The sequence below is a fragment of the Ciona intestinalis genome, chromosome 10, assembly GCF_000224145.3.
Source record: "Ciona intestinalis chromosome 10, KH, whole genome shotgun sequence".
In the NCBI taxonomy this organism is placed as follows: Eukaryota; Metazoa; Chordata; class Ascidiacea; order Phlebobranchia; family Cionidae; genus Ciona; species Ciona intestinalis.
In genome coordinates, this window is record NC_020175.2 from 4661825 (window position 1) to 4666135 (window position 4311).

Sequence of the window (4311 nt, forward strand, 5' to 3'; positions counted from 1 at the left end):
ACAAGTCACCTGGTCGCAGGGCAGAAAATAAGAGTTGTGTAATTCAATGAACGGGTTGAGATGAGATCCAAATGTCTTGTTGTGGTTAATCCGAAAAAGGGGTATACAACTTCTGTTGAAGTCTATATTTTGGTGGGAGTTTGAATCCAGTGATTTGATGTAGTTGTTCAGAGTAGATTTTCTTTATGCCTCTTGTCGATTCTTGAGTCAAAGGCCGTCCAGTTCAAGATGCTTCGTTGGGAGCGGTGGACACTATAAGGTGGAACAGGGTGTCGATGCTCTACGGCGCAGTGGAGTTGAAAACTTCAGCGGAACGTCGTTCGAAGCAGGTAGTAGAGCTGGTGAAGAGTAGAGGCAGGTCGTCACGTTGTGGAGATCGTCGGTCAGTATGAGCAAAAACGGTTCTATTGGGTAAGAAGCTCTGAGAGTAGAACCGCCACAGCTCAGATGCTTACCTTATTCAAATTGAATACCATAAAATGTCTGACTTAGGTGCTTTAATTCAAAAAGAAGTCTCCGTATAAAGAAAACACCTTGAACCCAATTCGGTGCAAAAGTAGTCGATGTGTTAATCTGACAAATGTGATAACGGTATGTAATAATGGTAAAGTCCGATAGCTCTTACGTTGTGCGGTAAACAAGTATTTTAGGTCCAGAACTCTTTTATATATATATAGTTGAGCCAAAGCTCAGATTCTTACCTTATTCAAATAGAATGCCTTAAAATGTCTGAGTTGGGTGCTTCAATTCAAAAAGTAGTCTTCGTATAAAGAAAACACCTTGAACCCAATTCGGTGCAAATGTAGCCGATGTGTTAATCTGACAAATGTGATAACGGTATGTAATAATGGTAAAGTCCGATAGCTCTTACGTTGTGCGGTGTAGCGCGATAAATGATCAAACAAAAATTTTAGTTCCAGAACTCTTTTATTTATATATAGTTGAGCCAAAGCTCAGATTCTTACCTTATTCAAATAGAATGCCTAAAAATGTCTGAGTTGGGTGCTTCAATTCAAAAAGTAGTCTTCGTATAAAGAAAACACCTTGAACCCAATTCGGTGCAAATGTAGCCGATGTGTTAATCTTACAAATGTGATAACGGTATGTAATAATGGTAAAGTCCGATAGTTCTTACGTTGTGCGGTGTAGCGCGATAATTGATCAAACAAGTATTTTAGGTCCAGAACTGTTTTATTTATATATAGTTGAGCCAAAGCTCAGATTCTTACCTTATTCAAATAGAATACCTTAAAATGTCTAACTTGTGTCCTTCAATTCAAAAAGTAGTCTTCGAATAAAGAAAACACCCAATGGTAAAGTCCGACAACTCTTACGTTGTGCGGTGTGGCGCGATAAATGATCAAACAAGTATTTTAGGTCCAGAACTCTTTTATTTGTACATAGTTAAGCCACAGCTTAGATTTTTACCTTATTCAAATAGAATGCCTTAAAATGTCTGACTTAGGTGCTTTAATTCAAAAAGTAGTCTTCGTATAAAAAAAACACCTTGAACCCAATTCGGTGCAAATGTAGCCGATGTGTTAATCTGACAAATGTGATAACGGGTTGTAATAATTAGTAAAGTGCCGACAGCTCTTACGTCGTGCTGTGTAGCGCGATAAATGATCAAACAAGTATTTTAGGTCCAGAACTCTTTTATTTATATATAGTTGAGCCAAAGCTCAGATGCTTACGTTGTGCGGTGTAGCGCGATAAATGGTCAAACAAGTGTTTTAGGTCCAGAACTCTTTTATTTGTATATAGTTGAGCCAAAGCTCTTTTTTTTTATCTATTTTACTGCTCAGAAGTGATTGTAAGATTATGTTTGTGGCAACTCAACGTCCTCATCATTGCAGCGTTGGGCGAAACACTGTACACATTACGGGGCAAAAATCGAGAGATGCATTTAAAGGCAACGCAATACAAACAAGTGATGCACTAAAATGAGAGTGAGACAAATATATTTCGCTACACTTGGAACAATTTGACCTTCATTGGAGTAAATTGGGGTACGATTCACAAATATTAAATATTTGGAGAGATTTTTCTTTTCCATTTACCGCGACGCTTTTTTGTATACTTACACGAGTTTTTGTTTTGACGACTCATAAAATTTTAGTTGGAATTCTGCGTTATGCCAGCAAAGTTTATTGGCTATATCTAATCTTAACTTTTGGTTGATAATCTCGGTTTTTGAATATGTTCACTATTTTGGCCCCAAAGAAGTTGTTCGCATTAATACCATTATTTAACATGACGACTTCCTTGGTGATTTTTAGAGGTTCTATTAAAATCGCGTTTAATAGATGTTGGATTTTATTTAATATACTTTTTGCGTTTTGGCAATCATATAGTACGTGCTCTATGTTGTCCGTAGGTAGATGACAGAATTTACAGATTCTGATTTGGATTTGCCCATTATAATGTGGTTCAAAATTATTTTTCCGGAAGAAATCCCCAAAAAGAAACATTTTAAAAGCGACGTCTCGTTCTTTATTGTTAAAGTGAGGTTTTATCCGTTTTTTCTGATACGTTATGTTTTCCCAGTCATGCGGGCTATCGATGACACTTTTGTTTTGGAAAAATTGATCCGTAAGAACTGCATAGATCGGTTTTATTTTACTGGAAGTTAACGCAACGTCGTTTTTATTTAAGAGAAGGAAGGTAGATCTAATGCTCCTCTATGCGTCGGATCTGGGAATAATGTACTCGGTACAAGGTTAGTATAAATTTCGGGTTAAAGGATCTTTATCGTAGATCCAAGGTTATAACGAAACCATTCAAGCCAGATCTCGGAAGTTTGGGTTAATTGTGAGATTGCGTATATTCTTGAAGCTTTCGCTGATTCCTAATTTGGCTTGGATGTTTGGGAATGAGAGACCACCTTTTTTATGGGGTGCATACAGCACCATTCGTTTAATCTTTTCGATCTTTCCAGGGTACCAGAGAAAAAAAAGGACGTTTTGGATTTTTTGTAAAGTGTTTCGGAATTGCGACATGTTTACTGATTTGTAAGATTTGCGGCATTAGCAACGAGTGGACTAAGGTGGTGCGGCCTTTCAGGGTAAGTTTTCGTTTTCTATGTTTATTTGCTAGGGAGGTGATAGCCGCTTGCGCTTTATCTAAACTTTGTTGCGTACAATTTTCTGTTAAACTAAAGTATATTCCCAGTACTTTTATCATATTTTTGATTGTATCATTTGTAGTGTATTTGGGCGCCGTACTCACATTCGTCATTATCTGGGTTTTATTTTTATCCACCTATTAAAGCCTTTTGGAAGGTCTAGTTTTTCTAGTACTTCATAGATAAATAAGTGACTGACTCTGTCAAACGCCTTTTCAAAGTTCACAGCCATGATCGTTATATCCTTTTTGAAATGTTTGGCAGCGTTAATTGCGCCAGAAATATTATATAAACAGTGGTCGATTGTACGCCCTTTGATTGTGCATTTTTGTGAGGGACTGATCAAATGTTCAATAATTTGGTCTAGGCGTCTGCTTATGATTTTGCTTAGAATCTTGTAGTCCGTATTGAGCAATGAGATCGGTCGCCAGTTTTTAAGGTCCGTTTTTGGGCCCTTTTTATGCATAAATTTAATAATTGCTGTCCGCATTGTATTATCGCTGCTGTAGGTATATATTATTGTATAGCTCCACTAATTCCAATTTTATGAATGGCCACATCGATTTATAAAAAAGTCCGGAGCCGATGTCGTTAATACTTCCTCTTTCGCTTGCGAGGTTTCGAACAGTTGCAATATGTGAAAGTGGTTTTCGGTTGGAATTGTCCAATTTCCTTTTTCCTTGGTTCCTGAGTGGCGTCCTTCAACTCGAGTCTATTCTTCATTTCGGGTGTTGGCGATTGGTGTAGAAGTTTGGCTTATTGGCAAGTGGCTTCTTTTGGTTGTTTCTTTCCTGGCGGGTGACTGAAAGGCGATGTTTTGGGTAGAGCCTTCATTTGTTTGAAACACTGCCCTTTTCCTCGGTGCAACCATACGGCAGTTGCGTGTTGTATGGCCACTGCACTTGCAGACTGCACAGAAGCCTTTTTTTAGGGCATTTATTTTGAAGGTGCCCTCTGTGTTTGCAGTAGTTGCACAGAGGCGTGTTCTCCTCGCCTGGACGGGTTACCGTAAACCATCTACCCCCAATTTTGATGACTGGAGGGATATTTGGCTTATTAATTTTTCCCATTCTTAGATTAACCCAGCCATTTTTGATTGAAGGAAAATTTCGGTGGTGGGCATATTGGTGTGAATTAATTTCACCCCAATTATGTCTGGTCGCCAGTTCATGGATCTTTTTGATCGG

General features: G+C 38.2%; 1 protein-coding gene and 2 long non-coding RNA genes across 3 annotated transcripts in view; 1 reads left to right on the forward strand and 2 right to left on the reverse strand.

The window, feature by feature from the left end:
- LOC100184332 (prostamide/prostaglandin F synthase-like) overlaps positions 1–1242 on the reverse strand; it is an 11027-nt gene extending 9785 nt beyond the window's left edge. The window contains exon 1 of the mRNA XM_009861715.3: positions 1230–1242. The gene's annotated coding sequence lies outside the window, so the exon portion shown is untranslated. The remainder of the gene's footprint in view (positions 1–1229) is intronic.
- On the reverse strand, positions 480–959 carry LOC113474610. Its single transcript, XR_003396303.1, has 2 exons — positions 702–959; positions 480–573 (listed from the first exon to the last, which is right to left on the reverse strand). It is a non-coding gene; the product is annotated as an uncharacterized LOC113474610 (long non-coding RNA).
- A 374-nt stretch (positions 1243–1616) lies between the features above and the next one.
- The window catches only part of LOC113474611, a 3835-nt gene continuing 1140 nt past the window's right edge, over positions 1617–4311 (forward strand). The window contains exon 1 of the long non-coding RNA XR_003396304.1: positions 1617–1737. This is a non-coding gene — a long non-coding RNA (uncharacterized LOC113474611). The remainder of the gene's footprint in view (positions 1738–4311) is intronic.